This window comes from Convolutriloba macropyga, chromosome 2 (assembly GCF_964194025.1).
Source record: "Convolutriloba macropyga chromosome 2, txConMacr16.3, whole genome shotgun sequence".
NCBI lineage: Eukaryota > Metazoa > Xenacoelomorpha > Acoela > Convolutidae > Convolutriloba > Convolutriloba macropyga.
Genome location: NC_134469.1, coordinates 53640511 through 53659309, shown reverse-complemented (window position 1 = coordinate 53659309; position 18799 = coordinate 53640511). Strand labels below are relative to the sequence as shown.

The 18799-nt window shown below is 34.3% G+C and overlaps 1 protein-coding gene across 4 annotated transcripts in view; it reads left to right on the top strand.

Annotated features, from left to right (window-relative positions):
• Positions 1 to 326: 326 nt before the first annotated feature.
• LOC142358769 (uncharacterized) overlaps positions 327 to 18799 on the top strand; it is a 42677-nt gene continuing 24204 nt past the window's right edge. The window contains exon 1 of one of the 4 annotated variants that reach the window (XM_075382573.1): positions 327 to 585. The gene's annotated coding sequence lies outside the window, so the exon portion shown is untranslated. Of the gene's footprint in view, positions 586 to 10259; positions 10439 to 10864; positions 11111 to 18432; positions 18639 to 18799 lie in introns of those variants that run through there. The other 3 variants (XM_075382574.1, XM_075382577.1, XM_075382575.1) reach the window with 3 other exon arrangements.

Here is an 18799-nt window from a genome sequence, read left to right as displayed (position 1 = left end):
GAAAAGCTTATTTCCTGAGTTCGAATGACTTTGAATCGAACTGCATATATGCCCAAAACTATACCCCTCGTTATTGGTATGAATCATAATCGCATTTTGGTTATTTGCAACTGCCTTTTCGAATGATGTTATCAAAGCAATTGTTCTTAACCCTTTATGAGCTTCTACATTAAGCATAGATTCAACCTTCTGCTTGTCCTATTACATATTGGGCGCTTTGGAACTGTACATGCAAATGTAGCTGATAACCCAGTAAAAGTTGTTAGTGCTGTTTGTACCTAACGAAAGAGCAATTCTTTACATAAGTTGGCTACAGGAATCTGCTTGTAGTGTTGATTTTACTTTCTCATTGATGTTTATCCGATGCGTGATCAAATTGAAGAACAGTCTAAAAGTATGTACAACATCAATCTCTTCGTCAGATAGCATTGTGGCTCTTATGTGATCAAATGTCACATTTTCATACCGTGTTTAAAAAGAACACTTTGATTGAAACTCCCCCGCTCGATTAACTTAGAATTCGTTATATTTTAACTTGCATTTTTTTACTTGCTTCATTTCGACTGTCACCTCATTTGGAGAAAGGTAACTAATGCCACGACAGCTCTAACTTTAATCATTCTTTGAGAAACATGTGAAAATTGGTTGCTTACAACTCTCTGGATTAATTTTATTTATTTAATTTAACTTAATTTAAAAATTCATAAAAGTTTATGAAATAATCCATTTAACCGAACTTTCATTGTAAAAAAGTCAGCACCCTTATTTTTGACCTGATCCTTTCTAAGCGATATCTTTATTTCATTTTTAAAGCAAATTAGCATTTTTCGCCGTTTTTAAACCTGAAAAATGAACATTTTTGACCAGTTCTCTCAAGTGTGACATCACAATTTAAAAAAACCTACAGAGGTGTTTCTCCTTAAAAACCCTCGGAAGCTGTTTATTTTTTCCAAGCGGCAGAAACGGCCATCTCTTGAAAATCTATGTCAATCTGTTGCAAAATATTGATCACTGTCTTGTCAAGTGAGCCAAATTTCTCACTAGCAAACTGGGACAATTCAGTTACTATCAACAAAAGCATCAGTGAGACTGTCGTTTGACTGGAAGATTTTGAGGAAGTAATGATCTTAGTAAAACGGCTATGAACAGATAAAGTCTATGGTTTTTCGATGGTAGATTATAAAAAAGCAAATTTAGATAGTACCATCTTTTCACAAAAACTTTTATGGATTTCAACCAACACAATTGTATGATTTGTGCATATTTAGAAAGCAACTTTTTTAGCCAACAGACGAAAAGAACTAATTTTGGTCTTCATCTAGAACGAATCCATGGTATGAGTTAATTTATAAATAGCAAGAATCTTCCAAGATATCAATCCAGTCGAAAACTAAATCAGAACACTATTGTTAGAAGGCAACTATCAGGCAAATTAATGTTTACTAAACAAGTCACAAAACTCAAATCCTACCTACACTGAACCACCCCAGCTGAAAAAAACAGTACCCCCCGTTTTTATTTTTAGGTTCAAACTTTTTGTGAATTGTCGTTCTTGCCACATTATTCTTTGAACGTCCAATTCTGTTTATGAGCTCAGGAACTTTCTTTGCAATTTGTTTTTCAGTTGAACAATGAGTTTTGATACACACACCACCAGAAGTGACAAGCGGAGTGAGTGATATACCACCGTTGGTATTGGGCATTTTGAGTGGCTCAATTATTACGGCACTCATTTTTTTACGGTGATCATTTTTTCATCAGATCTGGTATATTCGGATTCATACAGTCTATTGTACGAATCGTTTTGACGAAAATTCCTCAAATTGTCGAATTGAATTTCTTGATCTACTGCATTTTTTGTTCTCCTGTTGCTATTATTCTGAGGGTTGGGTTTTTGACGTCGACGTTTTTTTTGCATAATTTTGAAAAATCAATAGATGCACGACAAATATTGCATTGTTTATCCCGCGCAACGCGTTTTTTTGTGAGTGGGGGTCCATCGAAAATCACAATTTTGACAGTGAGATTGAGGAGAGCGGGAATCTGATTTTGGCAATGAAGGTCATTGATAGCCAATCTGCTGGTCAACAATTTGTTTTTATGAGCTTGAATGTGTCGCTGGTTTCTCATTCCCAATTTAATCTTGATTTTCAGTTTCAGTGCTTTCCGGGGTTCAACATTTCTGTTAAAAGTTCGACATTTCTTTTCCGGGTTTCGAGATTTCCCATGGTTTCCCATTTTAATTGCTATATATTGTGAAAGATGCGTTTGTCTAAAGTGTTTTTACGGGGACCGATGATTGCTTCCGGTATAAGATTCCAGAATTCAATGGCATCGAGTTCGTCTATGATGTAAAGTGGGTTCTTACAGATGAATAATTGTCTTTCTTCAACGCCGAAGCTTATGTATGGAGGCAAAACCGACTTTTGGTCCGCGTGTGCCCAAAGTTTATCTCAGCACAGAATTCCAGTTTCAATGATTCTTGGGGATTTTTTGCCATTCATTTTCTGCTGTGCTTTCTTTTCGCTACGTTCACGTTCCGATACAGTGGAGGATCCTTGTATCGTTTCTTCAAGGAGAGGCTCCATTGGCAGCTGGAGTTATTCAAGTTTTGGAACAAGTAATACATCTAATCCGTAATCCGATGCGAATAACTTAATATTGTATTGCGCTCTCCAGTTTGCCAATTTAGGTTGAGGATCGGGAGTTGGTTTGTCCCAAAATACGTCAGTTTCAAAGGAGGTTTGTTTGCTTTTTATTGGCAACGCCATGTTGTACTCAATTGAAAATGAGTAGAAATTTTGCGTTGCGGGTGCACAACATAGACTGAGCGATTTGATTTGGTCTTGCTTCTAGAATTGCTCTTTTCTTCGAAAGGTAAAAATAGGAAATTTAGGTTGGCAACTGTCGCTTAGTTTATAATATAAGAGAGTGATTTCTTAACCTAAAGATTAGTGTGAGCAACTTTTGACTTGACTATCAATTCAGCAAGGCAGAAATTTACCAAAAAATGAATGAAAGAAATGACTCGCGAAATAAGTCCATGAAATAGGAGAGTAAACTAAGTGAAGTAAATTACGACATCGAATAAGATTTACTGCATTAAATTATGGTTAAATGTATTATAATCGGTCAGTTGTATTGTGTTTTCTATGGAACCGTTCGCAACAATTTGCTAATACAAACTGAGTTACACCAGCCAAATTGAGTTGAGATCTGGCGAAAAGACAATGAAACGAAGCCTTTCGGTAATTATTAAAACATTAAAATACGTTCTAGAATTTTCTGGGCCACTTAACAGAGCAAAGTACAGTGATTTCTCCAGAAAATAATTGCTATCTAAAGCGATCGAAACACAACAAAAGTTTGAAAAACGAGCCCAAAAGAATTTCTAATTTTGTTAAGCCAGTGAACCAGCATTGTTCCGAAAACTTCCAAGCAAAAGTCAGTTCTACAGAATGAACATCACATAAGCTTCTTTACTCTTTTTACACATTGTTCACTAAAACCATTGTGGTTCTAAAGCAAATTGGAACTCATGTCGCTGACGAAAGAAGAGAAGATAAACAGCTCCTGATAGAAAATTCTTTTTGAAAACAAAACTTTTTAAAACTAATTATGCCAACATTCGACAAACTCTAAAATCTAGTTGCTAGGCCAATTTTCTTTTAAAGCCTATTTGCCAGGGCAACAGGGTTGTTAGTTAATATTCCTCCAACGTTTGGAACATAATTGGGGAACTATATGTTAGATCGACATTTATGTTTTACACACTTTTTCAGGGCAATCCAGATTAAAATATGTGTTATCAAAACAACGTTCTGTGTCCAGAATTTCAATAAAGAAATAAATTTTAACAACGTGTTTGGAAGAGTCTAGGAAAATTTGACCAACTTTTTAAAATTCTCTAAAATTGGAGCAGCTCTTAGAAAACCGATTACGTCACCATGCTAAGTATATCTGCATCTAGAACTCGGAAAAGGAGGCTCGTAATGTGTGTTGGTAATAATGTTCCGAACCCGCTCATCCGCAGTTTCAGTTAATCGTCTACCAAATGCTGAAGAGATTGGAGACATTCAAAAACTCACATAGTGCTGCAAAACAATTGCTGCATGAGTAACAATGTTGTCATAAAGGCAAGAAGAACTCAAAACAACAATAGAAAATGTTAATTACTGACAAAACCCTGCTTCCTTGAAATTTTATTTATTAAGAAAGTCAAAATAGTATCAGATAATACATAAACCTTAGAAATGATAACAATTCGATTCAATTCAGAAATCACTAGCATCGCCTTCTTGTGAATTTTATCAATTTGGACAGCCCATGTTCAGCCCATTTGGACAGCCCGTGTACAAAAAAAGCTGTGTTCTCAAAATTACCCCTTGTCGTGTTGTATTTTTGCCGTTGTCGTCTTATTAATTGGAAGGTCTGAAGATTTTAATAGTACATTTGTCATCAAATAATTGGCAGGCTGTTGCACCACATCGTTACAGGCCGTAATTTAGAGTCACATTAGAATTCCTTTAAAGGAATTATTAGAAATAAATAGCTCCATTTGTCATTTTTGTTGCATATTTGAAACCAAATGTCAAAACATTTAGCATTCTCAAAAAGCCGGGAAATTCTTGTGAAATACTACCTATTTGTGAAATACTTTTTTCCGGTCTCATATTTTTAAAATCTTTTTTCGGTTCCTTTATGATCATGAAAAAATATGCCACACTTTATATTATTAGGAAAAACAAAAATGTTTGCGGGCAAATTTGCTTCTGATTTTGAAGAAAATGCATTGCCTGAGTGCAGCAGAGAGTGTGAAAATTATATAAATACCAATCAGGAACTAATATAACTTATATTAGTTCCTGACTGGTGGAGAACTAATAAGATTTTGATACCTTCTTGACTCAGAAATGATTGAAAATCCAGCAAACTTGTGTCACATTTGTTGCTTCGTATGATATTAGTTGTATGAATCGCTTTTTTGCTTCATGAAACTTTTTCCATAGTTTTTTTTATTGGACGGTGGCTATTCCAAATATGTAGCTCTAACTTAATTGTTTGATGCCACTCGTTTTAAAAAGTAAAACTAAATTTATCAATTTCCCTCATTTTTTCCCATTGTTATTTTGTCCTTACTTATTTCAACAACATGAATGTGGCCTTTGTTTCCTTAATAATTAAAATTTAATATGTGAAATTTGAAACCAATAGAGCTCTAAAACAATTTATAACTAGCTACGTTTTCTACGAACAGAATTAAGTAAGGTCATTTGAAATTGGAGGTAGGTGAGTTCCATTGTTTTTAACAACGTTTTAATTAATATTTTTTTCGTTTATCTTACTTGGCCACCTTTGCAAATTTTATTGTGACATCGTTTCGAGTGCTGCAAGCCAGAGTTTCTTTCAATCGTTCCACTAACAAAAAACACAATTGAAAACAATGCTCAGCAGGCAATTGACAGATCAGAACTTTGAAAAATTGTTATTTTCTGGCTGTAATTTCTCGCAAGCATTGAAATGATGAAGATATATAATTTGCAATCGGTTTGCGGGGTGTACAGTAACGCTGAATTTGGAAACAAAACCTCAAATTGGCCGTTCGTAAAGCACGTCACTAATTACACGGCATGCTCAAAAACATGTTTCTGTAATTCATAGTTTTCGCCTGTTTCTCATTTTTATGGGAAAACATGAAAAACATTTAATTTTTTCACGTTTCTAAATCCTTCTTTGTTAATGCTTCTGACCAAAATGAACTGCACAGTATCAAATACAGTAAATGTCGAACCGGGTGTCAATTATGTTGACCTTAAAGTTGTTTTTGTATGTGTAGCACACATATAATTTGGTGCTTAACTGATTGAATTTGCTATGATAGCAACACCCGTTTATGCGGGACTTTAAAAACTCAATTGCGAAATTCGCTGGTAAATTAAGGTTCAGCATTTTTCGTTTACTCTTAAAACTAAATTTTTTTCTCTTTTTTTTCAAACCTGCAATATAAAGAATTTTCTCTTTGTACAGGAACTAGCTAAAAGACAAATTTTCTAGCTAAGGGAAATGTCTCTACAGTGTCATTTCAGTTATAGTGATGTAATACAGGGCATGCTTTCAAATTCGAATGTTTGAACACCTTTTTTCACGTCTAAAGCTACTCGTCTAAAGTAACTACCATGGTTTTTTTCACTGATTGAAATCTTACTATTTTTTTTCGATTGTGATGCATCTATGAAACTTTGTGGAAACTTAAGATGAATTTTAGGAATTTTATATTCCCCATGCTGAAGTTTTTGTTTGCGTGGACCCTTGTGAGTACCAAAAAGTATTCGTTTGCTTTTGTCAATTATGTAGTCAATAAAATAGTCAATTGAAGATCGAATTTGACGACCAAAAAATCAGATTTTGATGTTCGCAAGGGTTCTCGCAGCCAAAAACATTGTGGAGAGAAAAGAGCCCCGGAATTCACCTCTATAACTTTCCACAACTCTTCATAGATAACTAATAATTTTTGATTTCAGTATGTGAGAAAAACAGTGGTTAACAAGAAGGAGCGTAGGCTTCTGCGTGTGGAAGAAACTGTTCCCACATTCAATATTTCATAACATTCTTTGCCTTTCAAAAAGAGGCATCTATTAAATATTACGGAAAATTATAGAGATAAATTCAAGCGCTGTTTTGTCCCCAGGCATTGTTTATGGCCCTGAATACCCTTGTGAACATCAAAAGGTATTAGTTTATCGTTTTGTTGTCCGATTTTTCACAAAAAAACAATTCCTTGCTTCGCGCAACTAATTCTTGAAATGAAAACTTTACTAATTGAATATTGGCCCAATATGACTAAAACGATGTGTACGACTAAAACGATGTAACCCAACATTATATATTAACTTCTGCATTTGAATGAGAACTATTGTGTAATTGTTACATATTTTTGATGAAATTAGGAACTTTATATATATATATATATATATATATATATATATATATATATATATATATTAAAAATTATGTAAATATGAAATGAAGTTCGCTTTTTGGAGATGTTTTTATTTGTGAAAAGTTTTTTGTGAGGAGGGGGGTTTGAAGGTGGGTATTTTAATTAAAATTATGAATATAATTGCCAAAGATTTGATTTAAATGTAGTTATAGTGGATTAAACAATTTTTGTCCAAAAACAAATAAAAAAATTGTCCTATAAAAACAACTAGCAAAACAAAAAAACCGCAAAAGGAAACCAATTTTTTAAAAAACTTGGGGAAGCTTTATTATCTTATTATTTGTACCCACTTAATTTTTTTTCCTATGTACTTCAACAGAATTCCATTTTACTCAAAACAGAAGAAAAATGAGAAACATGGGGTAACATTTGAATAGGAAAAAAAGAAGAACAATTAACTTTTTACCTTTTGTTTTAATCCATAACTCTATTTTCAATAAATTGGAGCGTCTTGCAGTTGTTTTAGCTGATTTTTTTGTGCAAAGGAATCTACAGAAAACATTTTGTTCTAGAGAAATCGGAAATGACCAAACAAACTTGAAATATCTTGTTGAACTTCTCGCTGGTTTTCACCAGCTTTAAAAATTTGCGTACTAAAAATGAATTCGACAAGGTAGATACTTTATATTGCTGAATAATTAATATTGTAAGGAAAATGTTTTATTATGAACTTTGAGTTCAAATAGAGAAACGAGTTTTTTAGTAGTCCTAATTACCTAATTATGTAAAGTTTTGTGGTCACTTGAATTTAAGTAAGACTCAAAAACTGAAAACATCACACTAAACGCAATATTGATCTGACAGAAACTTCTTAAAATTGGGCTGAATATGAAATACTTGAAACATGATCATCGTGTGAAAATAAAAAACGACTTATCTACATTCTTTTAATTCATCGGATGCTTCGAATAAATTTTGATTTTAATTTTTCCGTTGGCATCCAGTTGCACACTATTTAACACAGAATGTGGAAACTCACTGTTATGGCTTTGCTTTCAAAAAAGCTGAACTGTTAAAATATATTTTTGGAGCAGTGGAAAAAGTAACTTTTCTTGCAAATATTTGTTCAAACTTACGTTATCTGAAATAATTTGTCCACCAATTTTGATTAGTTGTTATATTGAGAGAAAAGTACAGGAATTGGTTTTTGAAATGAGATTTACAAACATAGTAACAGAACAGATATTTGCTTGAGGAAAGAACGAAAAATAGTTATTTTCAACCTTCTGATTTTCGACTGCAATTCAAAATGATGCTTGCATGTTTCAAAAGGTCTTTGATTTTTCACTAGGAGTTTGATATTTAAATTTTATAGGACTGCTCTATATGTTATCATTTCAGAAACCAAAAACAAGTAAAAACAAGCTTTTTAATTGAGATAGAAAACCGATTTTTCCCCTCCAAAATGATGCAAAATAGTAGGAAAAGTAAGTCCTTAAATTAACAAGGGTTTCCATTTAGCCGTGTATTGCCAAATTGTTAATATACGGGGCAATTTTAATATAAATAACAGAAAAGCAACAGACCACTGAGAAAAACCAAGAAAGGTGTTTTTCAAAAATGCAACGTTCTTCTCAACTTATCTTTTTTTAACGTGAAAACATCCTTTCTCTAGATTACTCTCAGTTGACTGAAACATCAGCTACCGAATCCAGCAGCAAGAGTCATTTTCTATACAAAAACGTCACTAATACGGTTAGAAATTTGGCAAAAATTATAATTTTTTGTTTCCATTCGATTTGTCTTGCAAACAATAAAAGTATTTTATGCTTCGTTTGATTTTTATTTTTCAAAATGGTATACAGTCCCACTATATGAAACAAAAACTAAATTCACTTGAAACAAAATTTTTCAATAAAGAAGAAATTTGACTGCTCTTTTTAATCTGAATGAATTTTAATTTTAAAAAAGTTATATCAGAAAACAAAACTCCTCTTGTTAATGCTTGCTACCGGAAGCGTGTAAACTGACTGCTGTAATATGTGTATGCACATTAGTGACTGATTGTATTAAGTAAGTTTTCTTTTCGACTGATTGCTCTTGGTGAACTTTAACCTCCTAAAAGGCTGTTTTGTAATGCAATGCAATATGTGGTTTTAGATTTTTGAAATTATAACGAAATAAGGATTGTGATTTTTTTTTAGTTTTCATATTAATGAAATTTCTAATCAAGGTTGCTCTGAAAAAATTCTTCAATTTCAGTTTGCAAAACTGATAACCAGAAGAAATTTTCCTGTCTGTAGAACGAGGAACGTTTTTTTTACAAACTTGAGACATAAGGAACATTTTGTGATTAATGATTATTGATTAGTTAAGCCTATACACTTTATGCTTTTTTGAACTGCTAGAAAGATTTTTTTCGGATGTCAAATTTTCGAACATATTTTTAGTTCTTTATACACGTTAACACGAAAAGCATACATGGCTAAGCATCTCTTTAATATTGATCAATGCAGGTTGTATGTAATTTTAGCTGAATGCAAAATATTCTTTGAAATAACGTAACTCCAACCTTGCCAAAATTTCAGATTTAATTCAAGACGTTCGAAGTCTTAAAAATTACATAATAAGACATTTTCTATACCACATTCAAATGTTGATAGAGTGATTCGAACCTCAAATGTCATTCGGGAAACCTCGACACAAGAACAATGTTGGAGCAAAATTGCGTTGAAAAGACAATTTTGGTACCAAAGGCATATAGAACCCCTCTCGCGTTCCTATTTTTATACGCTTCAGCTCGAATTAAAATAATCATTCTGAACTTTTTCCGCTCAAATTGCCTGACCAAAAAGTACTTTATTTTCATTGATATTGCAGCAAGCTGTATCCAAGTCATGAGTCCAATGAGTAAACGTCTTTTCACGGGTCACTTCTACTGTCTTTTCACCCCAATGGGACCCCCACCCCCGTAATGAATTAAGGAACCCATATCTCTATGTTTTTAAACATACTACATAGCATACGGGGTTGTTTGACCATTAAAACATTAAAACTTTACTAAAAATGTAGACTAAATCAATTAAAGCAGTAATTTAATATTTGGCTTTTATTTGTGAACTATGACGACTACAGATCACTAAGCCCCCCCCCCCCCCCCCCCCCCCCCCAGGGATTTGGAGATAAAATACAAAACTGCCTGTAGGGTGTTAAGCTAGCTGATTGTGTAATAAGTTGGCTGTGTTTATTCAAACTAATACGTGCTTGGGAAGATGTTCAGCAACCAGGACCTGAACAATATTTACAAGCGTATTACTTACTACAAAGCAAATGTGCTAACTCATTGTAATAATAAACAAAGATTACTCATGAACTACTTCTCACTTAAGGACCGATTATTGCTCATTTACAATGATGTCTATAGTTTAAACTGGTCTAGCGTTAGGACGATCGAAGTATCAGATATAGCCGGCAGAGTAATAGGAGGCAGCAAATCAGGTACTACTCTTTAATTATTTCTTATCTTTTCGCCACCGTCATCCTCGTTGGCGTCATAGCTAGCCAATTTTTGACGCTTATTTTGCTTAGTTAACGATTCATAAATAGTTATGAGTTAACGAATCAATATATCAAAAACCTATTTATTTCTGTTATGCGATGCGTCGGTTATGTCAAAAGAACACCGACCGAGCATACACGTCTAGTATAAGCCCATTTCAACTTTCGTAACTTCAATGCAGTAAGTAAGCTGCCGCGTTGCAATAATTGATCTTTACAACGACAATGGGACACGCGAGATCGAATATATCTATTTGTTTCCAGCCCAATAGTTTAAAATTAATTTCAAATTTAAAGTTATTTAGAAACGTATGCATTAATTTTACGAATATTTGCAAACAGGTTGATTTTTTTTTATCCCTTATCGTTAGAAGTTGGCCCTGTAAGGTATTTTTTTTATCAAACATGTTACACGGCGTCATTTACATATTTTTAAATAGAATTAAGCAATCTCTGAGACGGAAATAAACAATTTTTGGGAAAAAAAAACAAAATAAGCCTTATTGCTAATTTAAGCCTTTTCATTTGCTCGTTTGTTTAGAACAGTATTAAATCAACACACGTATTATCTCTTCAGCTGGTCTCTTTCGGTATAATTGTGTTTGTGTTTGGGTAAGTGTTTGAGTTATTCATATTTATGTTCTATGTTTGAGGTTAAATCAAAGGCTCTCTTACCGGTTATTTCTGGTTTCAACCGCCTTTTGTTCAAAGTGGAAATGATTAAATTGGTTTGTCTTACCCGGGTCGAGGTTTGGTCGAAAAATAATGTAAGAATTGCGGCGAATAGCGGTGAAAAAGAACAATTTTCACCGCAAAGCGCCCGCATCTTTCTGCGATGAATGCGGTGAAAGCGGTGAATTTTTGTAAGATTTGCGGTTTTTAGCGGTGAAAAATTTTTATTCACCGCACTCACCGGATTTCTTACAAAAGAGAACCTGCCGTCACGTGTTCGAACCTCTCATCTCCTGCATGTCAACAACTTCTTATTCCACTGCGCCATTTGTCACTTAATTAATTGATATTTCTTGTGAATTTAAATCAGATTTAATAAACATAATGGAAAACAAATGCGTTGAAGTTTTGTAAGATTTGCGGTTTTTAGCGGTGAATTTTTTATTTTCACCGCTCAAGCAGTGAAAAAAAATAATTCACCGCTACCAACGAGAAGCGGTGAAAATAAAAAATTCACCGCTAAAAACGGCAAATCTTGCGAAAGTTCACCGCAAAAAATGTACAGTAATTTTTTTGCGGTGAATTTTCGTATGATTTGTGATTCTTAGCTTTTTCACCGCATTCAACGTTAAAAATCGCAATACTTACATCTTTTCACCGCATTCACCGCAAATCTTGCATTTTTTAGCGATTTTTAGCGTTGACACATGGACCCGGGTACCCAGGTTCGTCAAAGTCTAGTGGTCCATAGTTGTTTTTTTTGCTGTAAGGGCTTTCTGCAACCGAATTTTGTCTGGCCCTTAACGGTTTTGGGTCTTCATCGTGGGCTTTTCTGTTTCTGACTGATTTTCACTGTCTACTTTATCCAGCACATTTGTAAAAAAGATAACACGAAGTCATATTTTTTGGGTGGACCATTTTTTTGATTGACCAAATGACATTTGTTCTAGCATGTCCTCAAATTGATAGGTTTAATACTCCATCGACAATTCTGTTTTTCAGCAACAATTTAATTTCTATATGTTTCCAAAAAAATGAGCTTGCAAATTCCAGAACAACTGAAATCAATCTAGCCAAATTCCACAACACGTTTTTTTGTCCAGCTGAATTCCAGGACGTATGTTTTAGTTCCAGCCAAATTACAAGAAGGTTTTTTTAGTTCCAGCCAAAGTCCAGGACATCACATTGGGTCTAGACAAATTCTTTTCATACCCAATATCTGTCGAGGACACTTTTTTCGTACCTTTCAACACATTCAACACATTCTTTCAACATATTCTTTACATAATTTCAGCTCAATTCTTCCAAAATGCAGCGCATTTTTCAACACATTCCTGACACAAGTTCAACGCTACAAAATTTCAGCACAATTGCATTTTCCAGCGCTTCAGAAAAAAAAAATTTTTCAGCGCTTTCACCACACTTCTGAAAAAGATGCAGTACATTTGCTGACATAATTATCTGTTTTGTTATGGCATGTGCTGAAAGTATGATACAAATGTGTTGAAATTTCAGCAGATGATTATATAAGATTTATCGGCATTTTTTTCAGTGGCTGTTAGCGCATTTCTTACATAATTTTCAGCAAAAACTTTGATCTGAGTTTGAGCAAAGTCAGGTGTGGGGGGGGGGGGGGGTTGTTGATTTGTGACTGTCTTACAAGGCTGAGTTCTTTAGTTCGTTTTACTTGATTTCCCTCTGTCATAGTAATAATGTAATTTTAATTGAATTGTTATGTTGAGTGATAAATATCACTTATACGAAATTTTTTAAAAACGTGATTTTAAATTAATCAACCCCGTACTTAATGCCAAGTCAATATCAGTACTGGGCAAGTTTAGGTTTCAGTACTGATTCAGAGCTACGATCATAACACATTTAACACTTGTCAGACTCGGCCAAGACGTGCAAGTCTAAATGCAAGTCTTGGCCAAGAGTACTCTTCGTCTGAAAAAGCTCTTCTTAATTAAAACTAGAATTAATATTTTGTCACTGTTTTCCGCGTATTGACCAATTAATTTTGTACAATGGCCTAAAAAGTTGTTCACAGTAAGCAATGAAGGAACCAATGTAGTAAATAGTTTCCCGGATGCTGATGGCAGAACAAGTCAGTGCTGAATCACTCTAGAGACATTCTGTTTGTTAGGATGGCCAGTACTCTGTTCGTGTCCAAATTTACACTGGCCAGTCTTGAATTTTGATTAAATGATTGAATTTTGATTTACTGCATGAAAAATATTATGTTCAGTTTAACTCCCGCCAACACGGTTTGCTTTATTTGTGACCCAAACTCCCGTGTGGGTACTTGTAACGTTTAATTTGCATAGCAAGTCGTTATCACTAAGCTAAATGGGCTTTGTGGTGTTTGACTCAAAACTAGCTTATGTATCAATAGTTGTATACTATCATAATAATTACTAGTTTTAAGATACAACAGTATGACATTACTCTAATCAGTTTTTTATATGAGTAATTTTCAGACTATACAGGAAAAGTTTAGTCCAGGCGAAAGTTTTGACCTCAAATATAATCATAATGAAGAAAAACTGCACATAAAGAAACTTAAAATAATCTGGAGATGTAATGTCTCAGAACTGAATTAAGTTTTTACGCTTGAATTGCTGGTTCAGCGCTGAAATGCTCTGAGATTCAAGACCGAGTTCAACATTGAATGTTTAATGAGTACGAGCAAAGCTGCAAAATACTCAACAATGAGTTTAGCAATTCACTTCATCCTGCATTTGAGATTTTTCTTTCCTTATTGGTGGCCTCCTGAGACACACACTTAATCAATTCATAACGTTGGATACTTTATAAGAACTGCCCTACAGCCGGCATGATTTTTGGTAAAATTTTGATGAATTAGACATTTTGATGAATCTGATACATGCTTTAGGAACTCAGAATTGGAACTCAGAACTCAAAAATTGAATACAAAATTTTGATAAGGTTTTGAATTCTAAGTATGTCAATAATTAATCAGACCAAGTGGCTAAATTCTTTGATAAGTTTTTTAAAATGATTTTTCCCAAGTGGCCCAAGATTTAGGGAGATTTTCATAAATTTTACCATGTTTGGTCATGTTATACGACAAATTGTTTCACATTTCTCATGTTTTTGGGTTCCGTAATTTTGCTCCACGCCCCAAATTATAGGAGTAAGATTTGTTCCGAATAGCTGAAAAGCTCAACTCGGCTATAAATGTTGAAGTTTTTTTATTGAGTTTTATTATTTGCTCTGTCTTATGCGCTGTACAAACTTCCAAAAGCATCTTGGGGTTTGCTTTGAAGTATTTTCTTCCGTAATTATTGTAATTTTTTTTTAAATTTTTAAGGTTCAAGCGTTGTATTAGTATTTTTTTGAGATTTGGGGTTTAGTTAGAGATGTCGAAAAATTTTTTTGCTCATATCACCAAATATCCTAGGACACAAACATATTGTTTCAAGTTTCTATCTTAATTGCATAGATTTTTTAGTCAAGAAAAGAATTCAGCATTATGTTGTAACAAATATAAGAATACCCAGAATGTCTTTTCGTTTGATAATGAAAAAAATTTAAAATTTTTCTGCTGCTGATTTATTCTTTTTTTCCAGTTAGCTGATTCATAAACCGAAAATCTCCACCTTGAGACCAGAAATTGACTGCTCTGCTCACTGTGGGGGAGTCTTACATAATATTGATCAGGACTTAAAAATTTCCCAACATTCCAAGCATTTGCAGCCTCATTGGATGTTGGAATCCAAAAAGCGTAGAGTTGAAAGTCTTAAAGCTCCTGTGAATTGGTTGATTGGTCACTTTTAATTGAGCTAATTTATTAATCAAGTTTTTTCCCAGTGTTGTAATTTAACAAAACACTAAATTCTTCAGTTTGTTCATAATAACTTCCCTTTTTAATTTTTCTTGGATTTTTTGAAGAGTTGCATTTTTGGCTTCGTTTTTTGAAGTTTACGTGATAATTGAAAATTTGCACTGCTTAATATGTTTACAATTTTAGTGGTTTGAGAATTTTTGATTATTTCACACAATAAAGAAACGAAAAAAGCTATTAGACAGAGACGTCCTACATATATCTGGCCGTCAACGAAGGCCTTAACTGACAGAGGTAATCCTTTTTTGTGTTCGGCAAACAGTTTTCTATTCAGATAACCGATTGAGCTCAAAATGTATCAACATTATAGAATTTATCGACAGTTTACAGACATTAAATTTATAGACTGTTTTGGGCTTCTTTTTTGTTTTTTTTTGAATGGTTGCTGAAAAACGTATTTTTTGATAGTTATTGAATGTTAGAATCCCAGAAGCAGCATTAGCACGCTTACAAACGTAAATATCTTTATAAGAGCTTTTCAATGAGTGCAAATTTAAAATTTACATATTCGCTCTCACAATTTAGGACGGAAACGTAGAAGAAATGTTGTTATATATAGAACGGATTTCCAATCTCCAGTTGAGAACAATAGATAAGTTTAATATCGGCTCCACCGCGAACTATTTTAGGTGGACAGTTTTCAACGCGAGTAAAGTCGTAAACAACTTAACGCACTGTTAGTTTGAAAAAAGTTTTTGCAATTAAAAGTTGTGCGAAACAAAAGTTATTTTTTCCTCATTTTTGAATGCAATATAAGATTTATCAACATTTTTCTATTCTCAGATATGTCAAGGAGGTGCTAGTTTTGAAAACATTTTGGGATCAGTTTTAGCAAACAATTCTTGGGAACTACTTCGTATCGCAACACCCAATCTCTAAAACCGAAGTTGGAATTAAGAGGCAATCGATCATGTGAAAACCGCTTATCTGGGCTCTGTGACTTAGTCTTCTGTGGTTTTCAAACTCATTTTTGAACTGAAGTCAATGTAAGCTCTCACTTTCATCGAGTCTGTCGATGAATTGATTAGATTAGCAGTTTCACAATTAACGCTGCTCGAATTAACTTTTTGAATTCCGTTCCGACACTTAGAGGGCCCGCTAAGTATCTATCACTGCCTCAGTCAGAGAGTCAGGGACTTGGCTATCAGTTTCTTGTGTTCCTGCCACAAGTCTGCATCTCTTGCCAAATGTGGCCTTGAAATGCAGGATAGTGGCTTAGCTGTACTACACTCTGAGACGAATTCCGTTACTGTAGGTCTGGTACATTTCATACTTCTATCTATCATGTAGTCCCCGGGTCGAGAAAAAAATCGGAAAAATGTGTAAGATAAGCGGTGAAAATTCAGTTTTTTCACCGCAAATTTCGTACATACTTTTGCGGTGAATGCGGTGAAATTATGTAATTTCACCGCTAGAGTAAGCTATGATCTTAAAAAAATTCACCACAATTCACCGTTAAAATATGTAATTTCATTGCTATATTAAGCGGTGAAATTACATATTTTAGCGGTGAATAGTGGTAAATTTTTGTAAGATCACCGCTTACTCTAGCGCTGAACTTACTTAATTTCACCGCATTCACCCCAGTTCACCGCAAAATTATGTATGAAATTTGCGGTGAAAAAACTAACTTTTCACCGCTTATCTTACACATTTTTCCGATTTTTTGCAGTGAATTATGGTGAATTTTTGTAATTTTACCGCTTACTCTAGCAGTGAACTTATATAATTTCAACGCATTCACCGCATTTCACCGCAAAGTTATATACAAAATTTGCGGTGAAAAAAAACAACTTTTCACCGCTTATCTTACATATTTCTCCGATTTTGTGCCTTGATCCTACAAAAAAATCGCCGCTTCCTAGCGTTGATTTTACAAAATTTCACAGCCTCCTAGCGATGATCTTACAAAAAATCGCTGCTTCCCAGGTCGAGGTTTTCGTTTGTCCTCTTTTATGGCGCAAATTTTGAACGCACACAGGGGGTACAGTGCGTTAAAAAAATACACGGTCGAGGATTTTTGTTTAACGATGAGCATAAAAGAGCACGTACTTATGGTCGAGCAACACTAAAGCACCAGGTACTTCAGGTCGAGCTCCATTAACGCACCAGGTACTTCAAGTCGAGTACCATTAACGCACAGGGTACTTACGTACGAGTCAAAGTCAGCACATAGACGAGCCACCTTCAGCCCTACAGACGAGCTAGAAACTTTACAATAGGCGAGCTAATGTCTTCGCAACACTTTTTTTAAACACCTTTTTGCACTCAACAAATAAATCGAAGGTACACAAAACACAAAACGGGTTCAATATATCAATCCATTTGAGTGTCTAAGCTAATTAACATCAATTCATGAGCTCTCTTTACTGTTAAAGAGCACTAGAAAAATTTACTTCTTATCACGGCCGGGGACATTATTAGCCGTCACAATCGATAGAGAGCGTCGCCATCAATGGCCGTCAGAAATAATAGCGGCCTGCACGTGTGCAAACCTTCCACTTTTGTGCGCACAAAAGAGTCTTCCCGATAGCAAAGGCCAGGAGACGTTTTTTTGCTAATTTTTTTCTGATGGCCTACCCTCATAATTAGACGTTAAATCCTCATTACATCCTCATTACAAGCCCACAACACAAAAGTGGTGAGGTTGTATGGTTTGCGCTATATGCAGAAGACGGTAAAAACTATCAATACCCAAATGTTTAACGATATGGTTATTCTGTTCATAACATTAGCCTTAATAACTTTCCAATGACTATTTGAATGAGTTCTGATTGCATCCAATCGAAGGTTCCACCATCTCGCCTATCAGTAGCCTTTTACAAATATTGCATTTAATTTTCATCACTCACCAAAACGGAGGCTTGCGTCTCAATAAATTTTTGTCAACCAGCGAGGGGACAACGATCCCCGATAATCTAATCGCCCAGCATGATAAGAGCCAGAAAATGCGTGTACCCGTCAATAAATACTTGCCACCCAATGAGAGAGTGAATGATCTTTCAAGATAAGCGTCGGGTTTGGACTAGCGCTTAGGTCGACCGAAATTTAATTCTGAACTTTTGCTCGACTTAAAGTTTATACTTAGATTTTTAGTTCACTTAATTGGGATATCGTCTAGTGCATATCACATAGTAATTTTTTGAATTTTCATTGAAAAAGGGAAGGCACTATTATAAATATCAAAAGTTTGATATTAGAACCAAAGTAAATAAGTTGAATTTATCATGAAAATTCAATTTTTGGTATTTTTTTGCTACATCAGAACTTATCTAAATTGAACTTTTTGAGTTGAACTTTTTGAGTTGTGATGCTGGACCAAATTACACAATTTATGTACAACCATTCGTTAAAAGAAGTTTAATACATATTAAGAAAGAGTTTCAGTTTAAGAAGAAGTATTGAAGCAGAAAGTTCTCGTTAAAACTGAGTTTCTGTTCCTGTTGTATTAAAGACTTCTTTTGCATCCGGCGCACTCAGCCATTTCAAGCACCATGGAGGGCTTCTACTGGCTGAACTTGGCATTTCAAAAAGATAATGGATCGGATTCATGGCTAGCCTCGTAGGGATGGTGTGATCGGCAACTTTCATTATCCCAAGGTAAGTAACAAGTACTGTTGAGTTGTGATGCTGGACCGTGTATCTATAATATACCCCACTCCAAGTAGACGAGGTCTAGAATAATTATTACATTCGAGGTTAAATATGTCTGTCGCAATCTTTCCTTCGTCTGTCAGCTGGATATCATTTAATTCCTTATA